General features: G+C 37.3%; 1 long non-coding RNA gene across 1 annotated transcript; it reads right to left on the reverse strand.

Annotated features, from left to right (window-relative positions):
• Positions 1–10,191: 10,191 nt before the first annotated feature.
• On the reverse strand, positions 10,192–11,561 carry LOC107881915 (uncharacterized). The gene is made up of 2 exons (XR_001678494.2): positions 11,381–11,561; positions 10,192–10,599 (listed from the first exon to the last, which is right to left on the reverse strand). It is a non-coding gene; the product is annotated as an uncharacterized LOC107881915 (long non-coding RNA).
• Between the last annotated feature and the right edge of the window lie 1,054 nt (positions 11,562–12,615).

Here is a 12,615-nt window from a genome sequence, read left to right on the forward strand (position 1 = left end):
CTCATGCTAATTTTGCTCCTATGCCACAAGCCCCTCATGCCAAACTCAAAAGTTTATCTGTAAGCATGAAGAAATTACCTGTAAGCTGCCATTATTTTGGTTGGTGAAGATAACCAAAATACTTCCTAAGGCTCAACTGCTTTTTCGAGGTATTTTGGGGCTGAATTTTTAACTCAGGCTCAAGGGCAATTCTTCCATTTTGCCCTTTACGGCAAACAGTCCGTAGTAGCCGGAAGAAAAAGCCCTACAGAGACCAAGAGTGGACTCACCCTTTGGGGAGAAAGGGATGCCTGAAACGACTACTACACCAGTGACTCAGGTTTACCTCAAATCCTTGCTTAATTTTTTGATAATTTTCCTTTCTCTGACACTAAGCATCCATTTTCTACAAAGGCCAGAGAAAGAGATAGTCTCTAAACCTTCTACCATTGATAGAAGGTTAGAATATGTTGTTTTGAAGGGAAGATCATAATGGTGGAAGATAGAGAAGCTTTTCCACCTTTTGAGCCTCAGTTGGGCCCGAACATAGATATAGAGGGGTGTTGTTAAGAGGATGCTTCCGGAGATTCAAGAGCCGAGTGGTCATGTTAACTCAGTTCCCAGTGTCCTCACGTGCTTGTTAATCTTACAAGCACAGAAGGCAAGAGGATTCTTGAAGATCTGAGATAGCTTGATGAAGCGCTTGGCGTTGTAATGGAAAAGCTTAACCTCTCATGCACATTGACCCTCAGACTTAATCTTGATCGGAGACTCAATCTATTTTGAGTGAGGCTCGGCTGAAGCTTGCGACATGCCGACGTGGCGAGCAATACACTCTTGTACTTCTCCCTTGTCTGCTTGCTCGTGCTCAACCTGCATGGCACCTTTTGAATTCCCTATGGGTGTGTTGATCCATCATTCTCTCTTCACCTTACAGTGTAAGGCCAAGGTCTTGGAGCAAGTCAATCTGGTTGAGGAGCTCTCCAACCAAGTTGTTTTGGTAGTCCACTCTTTGAGCCAATTGGTTAACTCTAAGACTAAGGCTTGCTTGACTTCGTGGATAAGGAGGAAATAATTGTGTGGAGCCCAATTGCACATGGGCTAGTGTTTTATTAGAGGAGTATGCGGGAGCATACGTCAAACATGGAGGAAAAGGGGGAAAAAGAAGCACTTGCTCCACGATTAGGTCGTAGGTGGTGGCACCGAAATAGCAGTGCCAGGAGAATCCATCTTGGATTGTGATGGCTGCTATAAGGTGAACATTGTTGGACCATGCGATGAAGGCTTACGAGGCAAGGTTGTCCTGAGCACAGAGTCGTGCGGTTGCTAGGCTGTGGGGTGTAGCAGCTGAGAGGTAAATACGGTCATGGGGCCATGAAGAAAGTTGCTTCCAGTGCAGTGTGGCTGCAAGGCAATGCTGGCCACGGGGCCATGACGTGGCACGGCAGCGGGCGCTAGATCGTGGTCTCGCCGCAGGCCGAGAAGGAAGATGGTGGCTGGAACCATGGCGGAAGCCAAGGTGCCACTAGGGTATTGGGCAGCGACCTCGGCAGTGGAAAAAGGTGGTTGTTGTGATGCCGTGACGCTGTGGAGGTTCGGATCCATCGCAAATTGAATTGTCACGACAACCTTGCTGCTCGTGCACTTGTTTCCAACTATGGTTGTTTGGAAGGGTTCGGTTGAGTGATGAAAAGGAGGAAACATATTCCTTTAATTCAAGAGCATGCAGTTGAGTATAACTTGTGCTCTTAATGAACGCACCAAAAGGTTTGTTCAAATTTCTCATGGAAGAATATTCGCGTGTAGATCCTTCACCCTTTGAGCTTCGTTCTCTCTCTTTCTCAGTTTATGTGAAATAAATAGGAGTGAAAGACCATGCTCGGGGGTTGTTGGACAAAAGCCCTTCAATGCCTAAGTTATTTCAATTGGATCTTTGAGAAAAGATGAGGCAATAGCTAAATTGGACGGAATTTTCTCTCATGGGGTGAGCCAGGTGCCCAGAGCCGTGTGTGGTTGCACTTAGCTGTGTGGGAGAGATGAGAGAGGGAGTGGGCGTAGCTAGGTGTGGTTGACGGCTAGAGAGAGAAAGGTTTTCACAGGATTTTTGGAATTGCCTCATGTGTTGAATGTGGCTATGTATCTATAGGGCCCTAACCATCTAGGGTTTTTCAAAGAATAATTTCTATTTGGAAGGAAGATATTCGTTCCCTTAAATGGAGAGATTGAGTCAATTAGGGATTTTGATAAGGATTAAATCCCTATTTGATGATAATATCCCCAAAATAAAATAATATCCCAAATTGCCCAAATAAAGATAATATCTCATATTTAAGATAAGGGAGATTCTCCAATACTTATTTTATGTTAAGGATTGGTTACAGGCTTCTAATCTTGGCTGCGAATTACATTCATTAAATGTGTTGGTAGTCTCTTAGATGCAATTCAACAGCCGAGATTAGAAGTATATATGTAACTAATCCTTAACATAAATACTTACTGGAGAATCTCCCTTAAGATAATATTCCTATTTTTGGTCTCAATTAATTGGCCAAATAAATGGGTCCAATTACTGACCTAGGTGATACTCTTCTTGCCCACACGGCGCTTTGTGATTGGAAGCTGGAATATTTGCTCCCACAATACATACTTGCATAGTGTGTGTGTGTGTGTGTGTGTGTGTGAAAAACAAAATAACTGGTTTCCGAAAAGTGGAAAACTTTGGCAAACGCTGCTTCTAATGAGAGCAACAATTTTGGATTCCTATTAAAGTTATTTACTAAACCATATGAAATTGGGGTAAGTGTGGTACTAATTACTAAAATTTCCTCGTTGTTGGGTTAAAGTAGATGACAATTTTGGAATTTTAAAAATTGTGTGAGGTTATAATGGATAAGAAAGATGAATTCATAATGAGTTAGTTCTCCAAGAAATAGAATACTACCTCCCACCTAATAATTGAATTCCTCTAAAACCACGAATTCAATTCCTAATTTTATGCGGGCCCCACTTACTTTTTAATTCCTTAATGTGAAGTAAACCCAAGAATCCTTTGTATGTGGAATTCAATTCCTAATGAGAATTCCAAATCCTGATTAGTAAACACACCATAAAAGATTTGTTTTTGGAGTGCTTTTGAAAGAGCTAAAAGTACTTTTGACATGGTGGATAGAAAAATTTAGAAGAACGTTTGAATCATAGAAGTACTTTTTGGAAAAACATTTTTAGTGAGCACAATCCTAGGTACTTTTTCATGAAGTATTTGGATTTCTTATGAAAAAATTTCAACTTTTTTTATTTATTATAATAAATGCGCTTTTGTTAAAAGCGTGTCCCAAATGAACCCTAAAGTCATGGTATAAAAGATGCTTTTGTCAAAGACGCGTGCCAAACGAATCCTGAAGTCAAGGTCTTTGTGCGTTTCACAACCACCTTCCTTTAGAGCCTTTCCATCCATGAGCCCAGCCCGAGGCTAGGGGGAAAAAAAAATTGCATCCAAATCCAGAGCAGCCGGGCTCGGGGTGTGGGACCCACCACCGGGCCTGGCCCGGCAAGCAACTCCTACCCGAGGTCCAAAACGCGGGGTGACGCTATGTCGACGCCGATCGCCGTAATGACGGCGCTAACGGTAAAAATTTGAAAAAGCTGGCCGCGTATTGACGCCAGCGACGCAGCCCAACGGCTGAAGCCACGTGGCACGCCCTGACGCTCGATTTGATTCCATGACCTTCATCCAACGGTGGCGATTTTCCAAAGAATAAAATTATGAAAAATCGAAATTTAAAAAAAAAAATACTAAAAAATACTTTAAAATTCTGATTTTTTTTCTATAAATACTTATAAATACCCTTCACTTTCAACACCAATTCTCATACATTTTATTCTACTTCTACAATTACTCAACATTTTTTCACTCTTCACTTAACATTTTCATCTCTTTCACCTTGTATTTTTATTTCTTATTTTTATGGCTTCTTCTATTGAAACCGGAGGGGCATGGAGCACCATGGAAGATGTTTCTTTGTGTGAGGCTTGGCTCTGAGTTTGTCATTATCCCGTGACAGGCAATGAGATGAAATTTTTCCATATGTGGAAAAAAATTCATGCCGAATTTTGGGAAAAAATTCGGAGTCGCCTCAGACGGAAATGGCATTGTCGAGTAGGTGGAAACTTCTCAACAAAGAGATGGCAAAATGGAGAGATGCCTTAGCAAAAGCGATGAACTTGTATAGAAGTGGGGAAAATCGTACTAACGAGGTAAGTATTTTGTAATTTTCGTTTTATTAAGTTTAATGTCCTAATATATATATGTTGTTAACATTTATTGCATTTTCAATATTTTGTTAATATTTCTTGCATTTCAAATATTTTGTTAATATTTCTTGCATTTTCAATATGTTGTTAATATTTCTTGCATTTCCAATTGTTTCTTCATATTTCTTGCATTTTCAATATGTTGTTAATATTTATTGCATTTCCAATTGTTTCTTCATATTTCTTGCACTTCCAATTTTTTTGTAAGGTTAATTGCATTTCCATTATTTTTATTTTGTTACTTGCATATCCACATTTTAAATATTTATTGCATTGCCATTTTTTTGTTAAATAGCTCATTCAAGCACAGATGTGGTTCGGTGCAACCGGGGGTGGCAAAAAAAGTTTCACCCATCATGAATGTTGGGAGGTGGTGAAATATTGTAAACGCTTCATAATTATTCCCACGGGTCCCGACGTTGTGTTAAACGAGACGCCTCTCCGTGATTCAACGACATCGGATTCACCTCTCGATTCCCCTATGAGTGAAGACTCACCCATCCAAAAGGAACCGAGGCCCATTGGCCGAAAGGCTGCGAAGGCAAAGAAAGCGGGTAATTCAAGCAATTTTAATTCAAAGTTTTTGGAGGAAATTGCAAGGCAAAACACCATAAGAATTGAAATGGAGCAGAAACGCCAAGATATGGAGGTGGCAATTCAAGCCGAGTGTGCACGAGAAAAGGAGTATTTGCGCAAAAAAGATATGCAGAAGATGGATCGGGAAACCATGGCAATGGATACAAGTCATATGTCCCCCGAAACAAAACAATATTGGAAGCTAGAACGGAGGGATGTTATGAGAAGAAGACTTTTCCAGGATGATGGGCCTAGCAACACGGATTGGTTAAATGATCAAAACCATTAAATTAGTTGGCATACCTTTTATGTATTTTTATTTTTCATGTTTTCTATTAAAGTTGGTGTACTTCATGTATTTTATTTTAGTAGTAGTAATTCTTAATGACTTGTATTGGATTTCTTTATTTAATAAACAAAGCATTCAATAAAAGACCATTTTATTCAACATATTCCATACATCAAACAAAACATAATTAAAATGAAAAAAAAACTACAAACAAGGCACAATAATAAATAAAAAAACAACACAACCAAACCATAAGCAATAGTAAACAACACAACCAAACCATAAGTAAATAAAACATAACCAAAGCATCTATGCTCCATCATTCATCTTCATTCCCTTTCAGCCCATATATGCTCTATCAAGTCAAGTTGACGGCTTTCATGAATATACGAAGATTGCATCTCTGTATATCGATCTATCATCGGTCATCATACGATCGTCCCTCACCAACGGTTCCGGCTCAAACGGTTCTCTATTTGGCCCTATGGGCCTTTCATAAATCCGGCCAAGGCCGTGTTTATTGATCCGTTCATAGACCTCTCCAGCATCATAATCGTACTCATCCTCCACAATCATATTATGGAGGATGATGCAAGTCATCATAATGCTTCGGAGGATCTCCTCATCAAACATACGGGCCGCACCGCGAACAATCAACCATCGAGCTTGAAGGATGCCAAAACACCTTTCGACATCTTTCCTGTATCCTTCTTGATAGGTAGCAAATAATTTTTGCTTATGGGATCGGGGATTCGGAATGGATTTGACAAATGTGGTCCACCTTGGGTAGATACCGTCAGCTAGATAATACCCCGTCTGGTAGACTGTATTGTTGACTTGATAGGTAATATTGGGGCCTTGGCCGCTCAAAACATCGTTGAAGACCGGAGATTGACCCAGGACGTTGAGGTCATTTTGGGCTCCGGCAACTCCGAAGAAAGCATGCCAAACCCATGTGTCGGCCAAGCAAAGCGACTTCAGGATGATACTTTTTGTGCCTTTTCTATTTCCGTAATCACCTTGCCAGGCAGTTGGGCAATTCTTCCATTGCCAATGCATGCAGTCGATGCTACCAATCATTCCTGAAAATCCTCGAGCTTCGGCTTTTTGTAGAAGCCGTTGGAGGTCCCTGGGAGTAGGTCTACGCAGGTAGTCCCTAGTGTACAGATTTTCAACTGCATCACAAAATCTTACCAAAGCCTCCAACGTAGTGGACTTCCCCATTCGGGCAACCTCATCCACCTGATCAGCAGATGCTCCATACGCCAACATTCGTATAACAGCTGTAAGCTTTTGCTCCGGAAGAAGGCCCAAAACCCCAGTAGCATCACACTTTTGAACAAAGTATGCATCATAATTGCAAATATCATGCATGACTTTATTGAACAAATGGGGTTGCATTCTAAATCGCCTTCGAAAATCAACATCAGAGTACAAAGCAGTTGGGATAAAATAATCTTCCAAAAGATTCTTACCCCGAGAATGCCTATGTCTGTCCACATTCCGGCGACGGCCGACTTGTGAACCACGGCGGCGACCTTGGTTCTCTTCCTCTTCCATTGCCACTGCTATGAGAACTTGTTCATCGACTTGCCTCTGCAACTCATTGATTTCATCGGCTCTACTTCTTCTCCTTTCTCTCTCTTGCCTCTCCAAGCATCTCCTATATTCTTCCATTGAGAATGAATGGAGTATGAATTCTAAACTCTAAGAAATGAAAATATTGAAAGATGTGGTGTGAGAGGTATGAGGTGAGCCTCTGGTTTTATAGAAAAATTTGGCAAGATAGAGATACGCTTGATTTGATTGGATGAAAATCTTATTCAAATTTGAAATTGATCCGAAATTTGAACCCAAATTTATCTGAAATTTGAATTTTGAAATTCATCCGAAATTTGAATTTTGAAATTCATCCGAAATTTGAACCCAAAATCTTATCCCGAAATTTTATCCGATTATGAATAGTCTTGACACGTAGGAACCCGTAAATCTTATCCGAAAATATTATCCAAATTAATTGTTGAGGTAAAAAAAGTTGTGAATAAAACAAAAAAATGAATAGTAACTGCCCTTAGCAAGGGCAACGGGTGGAAACACAAAATTCTGATTTGCAAGGGCAACCACTATTCCCGTGAATAGTGGCTGCCCTAGCTCCCCTCCTTGCCATGGCTAAGGGCAAATGGGTGGAGTTGCTCTTATGTGAACCACAAACCAAAACTAATTAATCAATATATTGTATCATAAATATACTATGACTATTATAAAATCAATATATTGCAGCCCGCCTAAATGTGTGAGGCTTTTACTCAGTCTCAAAATCTGCTCCTTAATATATTATATTTTATCTTGTCAATTTTCCCTACATTTTAGTCAGAAACAAAGTATGAACATTGTCAAGCATCTAATGGCTAACCAATTTCTTCTAACAAAAAATTAAAAATGTATCAATTTCATCTAATTTCATTTGCATTTAAATGCATGATATGTATCCACATGTGTTGTGGCGGACCTATTCAAGTACAAGGAGGTACTTCAAATTGCCCATTTGCTCAACTGGTGGTGGTGCACTTCAGGTATATAGATTACCTTATTTCCATTTTCAACATTGAAGTAAATGTCTTTGTCATTTTACTTTCATTTATTTTTATATTACTTCATTTACTTAAGTTTACAATGTAAATAAGGAAGTGCCCCCTATTTGGATTCTAATAAAAATACTAGAAAATCAAATTCCCATCAAATCAAAATATGAAAAATCGGTTTTAGTGCAAAATACGATTTGTCATTTTACTTTCATTTATTTTTATATTACTCCATTTACTTAAGTTTACAATGTAAATAAGGAAGTGCCCCCTATTTGGATTCTAATAAAAATACTAGAAAATCAAATTTCCACCAAATCAAAATATGAAAAATTGGTTTTAGTGCAAAATACAATTTAGGCTAAAAATGATGGCTCATTAAGTCAATATATACTTTATACTAAAATCCCATAAAATTAAGTTTTCTTATTTGATGTGTAATGAATAAAAGCCGCCAAAAATTATCTTGAGAAAATGATTATTCCGAAAAACCATTTTTCATACTTAGTCAATATTTTTACATAAAATATTTTTTCATGTATGATATGAATGCATGAAGGGACCTAAGGTTTTGTTTTTAGTTTGTGAAATTTTGATTTTTTCTTTCTATCGGGTTTAATGAGAGGAAAGGTTTAAAGATATTTGCTAAATCGCTACTCTTTGTCTATCTCTTGCAATTTTTCTTGCTCAGAATGTATTTGTCTATCCCTTTGTCGAGGACAATTATGATTGCAACCAATAAGCAATATAATTCTGGACATATGTGATATATATATATATATATGTATATATATTACTATTTTTCGTATGTATTGTGAGTTTGAATTTTGGATTCTTTACAATTTGTAAGAGGCCCTCACACACATGAAATCTTGGCTTGGTTCGCTGAAATCTTTACAATTTGGGAGATCGACATTTTTTAAGAGGCCCCCACACACATGAAATCTTTACAATTTGGGAGATCGACATTTTTTGGTGAATTTGAACGGCAATCAACTTTGGCATCTTATACCCTATGAATTTGGATATCATTAACTGATATTGAATATCTTGATCTTTCCACCAACGAATTCGATGATTCAATTCTAGACTTTTTGTTTTTTTCCTTTTCAATATCTAATTTTGCGGAAGAAAAATGTATGAAGAAAACATGAAATCAACCAATGGTTTCTATGTCGTCTATTGCATCGCCAAGGGAGGACAGGGAAGTGTGCACAAGGTAAATCTACCAACAGGTAGCATAGGTCTAAAATATAGATGGTATCGAAAATATTGGTAGTCCAAAAATACGGAAATTTCGACGGAAATATCGGAATATTATTGATATCGATAAAAATTGAATAAAAACCACGGAAATTATTTGAAAAACTTGGAAATGTTTATTGAAACTTTGGAGGATGTTTATTTAGTCAATTATCTATTAGTTTATCACAAAAATTTGGAAGGAAATGCATTGCATATGGGTTTATGATTTAAGTTGATTATATAACGAGCTGACAGATACTGTGAGTATAGAAAATATGTAGTAACTAAGGAAAAAAGATTAAACACACCATAATCATTTATATATAATGATTTACTACAATATTTTACACTTTATGCATTGCATGTAAGATACATGAGTGATTTAGTACCACATAGAGTTCTTATGAGGTTCAAATTTTTCACTATCTTCATCGTCTCTATGTGTAGAGTGTATTATGAAGAGTAGTCATCAAATGATAAATCCTCAAATTAGTTTTGCATGTAATTGTTAACATGCCACTCATATGGATCCGAAAATGGTTGACGTTGTCCATAAAGAAAATCATTTGAAGATTGGGTCTCGGATTCTTTCCATGAGCCGCTCGATTCTATCTCAAAAGGAAAGATCAAAGACTCACATTCTCATGTGAAAATCTAATTTTTGCAAGGAAACAAAATAATATAAATATACATATTTTAGCATATTATCACAAAAACATAAGTAAACACGGTGGTTAAGGCATTGGAGGAGTGAAATGCTAGGGGTTTGAATCTCATTGGCGTGTGTGCTTTGTGTTTTTTTTCTGTCCTTTTTTTTTTCATTACATATATATTTTCGATATTATATCGATATTTTGACAAAATATTGGTTAAGTGTGAGCGAAATTATTGACATCGATATTTTTCAATATTATTGATATTTATACGATATGTGTATGGATACGTTCCGAAATATCCGTGACTCGAAATAACTATAATATCCTCGATATTTCGTCGATATTATCGATATTTTAGACTATGGTTGTAGTGAAGAAATTCCATCAAGTCTCGGAGGAGTTCCTATATGAATAAGAAAACCTTCTATACCAATAATATTGTATTTTATTTCATCAAGTTTTCAATCGTATTTAACATTATTCAACGGCCAAAAACAAAGAAGAACATTGTCAAGCATCCAAGTTATTGCTAACTCTTCTATCAATATCATCATTAAAATTCAACCACAAAATACAAACATTGCATTTATAAGACGATGACTTTAACATACCACCTTACTCTTAGAAAGAAAAGTGGAAGAGAGGTCTCAAGCCATCTCAACCACAAAAACTTGTTGATCGCTGGATATATTGTGGAAAACGGAATCAGTGCATGTAAGTAAAGCACTGTACCCATATTCCTAAACAAATCCTTACAATCATATATAAAAATAAAATAAAATCATATACAATAATTGCGAAATTTTAGAAGGGTCAGCTGACCACTCTAATTATTCATTGATCACTCTAATTACTAATGCAGGAGACCATGATTATCTGGATCTTCATGTTTAGGTACGCCTATTTTTTTTTGCCAGGTTAATATTCTTCATCTTCTCAAATTCTGTACCAGTCTTCTGTTCTGCAATGATAATACAAAACTTTATTAATACGAATTATGCTAAACAATTGAATGATGTACGCATACATATACATGGCCCTTCTAGAGAGAGATTTCTATATTGGATTAAAGTTCAATTATCTAAACTGTTTTCAGCCTCTATTTAAATATCATCCTGACAAAAAGTTAGTTGAATTGGAAATCAATTTATACATTAAAAAAAAAAAATAAGCGAATACATTTTTCGATAAGAACTTCTGACACATATGTATATATTTGGGAAAGGGCTCATTTGGTTCGCTGATTGAATTTCTTGGGAATGAACTTCCCATGTCTAATCCCATGAGATGAGAATAGATTATATTTTTTTTGGTTTGGGGGGGGTGGGAAGGAGGAGGAGGAGGAGGGGGGTTGTGCGGAATTTCCCAATCTCAGCCAAGGCTATGAAATTCTCCTTACATGATAAGTCCATATCCATGAGTCCAAAATTGCATTCCCAAGAGTGCACTTACCAAACATGAGAATGCAATTTCAAACCCATTCCCAAGCTCCTAAACATTGAACCAAACGGGCCTAAGGGCTCGTTTGGGAGTGATTCTAAATATGACAATAATCACTTCTCCATATAATCACTTTAAGTGGTTTCAGGTCATTCTATGGAGAAGCATGTGAGAGGTGCTTTTCCAAGAATCACTCCAAAACGTGCCCTGAGAACATCAGACAGATGTGTATAATCTAAATCCTAAAGTTCGTAAAATAAAACCATCAGACACAAACATATATATTTGGGAAAGAGACTAACTGGTTTCTGAAGAACGGGAGACTCTGGCAAGCGCAACTTTGGATGAGAACAACAACAATATGATGAAGACACTCATGTACACAGAATTGGCCTTGGGAACCATTTTTTATGATAGCCAGGTATAAGTTTTCCTCCTCCCTTCTCAATCCCACACCCCCACCTTATAATATATATAACTCCAGTAAACACCACATAGGGAAAATAAGTTGTAGTGTCCACTGATTAGTTATGTGAACCAAAACAAAGTCAAGGTCTTCACGCGTTTCACAAGCCAAGGTCAAGGGCTTTGGGGACAGTGGATCCGCTCTTCATGAACTCGATCTTTCATCAAATAGTTTAGTCGGGATGATCCCAAAGGACTTTGAGAGATCGACTACTTTCTTTGTTGAATTTGAAGTTGAATGGCAATCAACTTTGGCGTCCTATAGCACTATGCATTTGGATCATTAATTAATATTGAATATCTTGATTTTCATTACTAATATCACTAAGGCCTTTTATGATAAAACCCCACACCTATTGAGCTTTGTAGGTGGTTAAGTTAGTCTTGCGAGTAGTGGGCCGTTGGCTGCCTTTACCCTTACTCAATATGTGGTGTTCACATGGTGTTGCGCTTGAATATTTGAGTCCGATGTGGGCTTGGCTCCGCACGAAAACCATTTTAAATTTCAGAGACAATTTCAAAGAGACGGGCTAGTAGCCCACTACAAACAACATCGATATTGTCTCCAATTTAACCACTTAAGAAACCTAGTAGGTGTAGGGTTTTATCACAGTAGCTCTCAATGTTTTTAAAAGTGGTGTCATTCATTATATATTGTATTTCATTCAATCAAATTTTCAATGTGGAACTTTATATTCTTCAACAAATTGAACCAAGAACAAATTAATGTGTTGTATTTGCAGGATAACACCAAAATGGTTAGACCAGATTATCCTATGTATTACCACCTCTGGAAAAAAATTCACATCCCAAATTTTTATTTCTTGTACTAAAGCTTGTGTGTTTTAGCCTGACGGCTGACGCAGTCCATATGCAATCGATGCATTTGAATATGTTAATCCATTTAGAGTTCATAAACTAGCAATCTTAACATTAATTCAATGAATTGATGAATTCAGTCATTCAACAGATTGCTTGGACATTTGAAATATGGAAAAGTACTAGCACATGCGACTACTTAATATGTCCTTTGGATTGGACATTTGAATATGTTCCGCCCAATTATATATTG

Source organism: Prunus mume, unplaced genomic scaffold, assembly GCF_029339155.1.
Source record: "Prunus mume cultivar Tortuosa unplaced genomic scaffold, ASM2933915v1 scaffold14, whole genome shotgun sequence".
NCBI classification, from domain to species: domain Eukaryota; kingdom Viridiplantae; phylum Streptophyta; class Magnoliopsida; order Rosales; family Rosaceae; genus Prunus; species Prunus mume.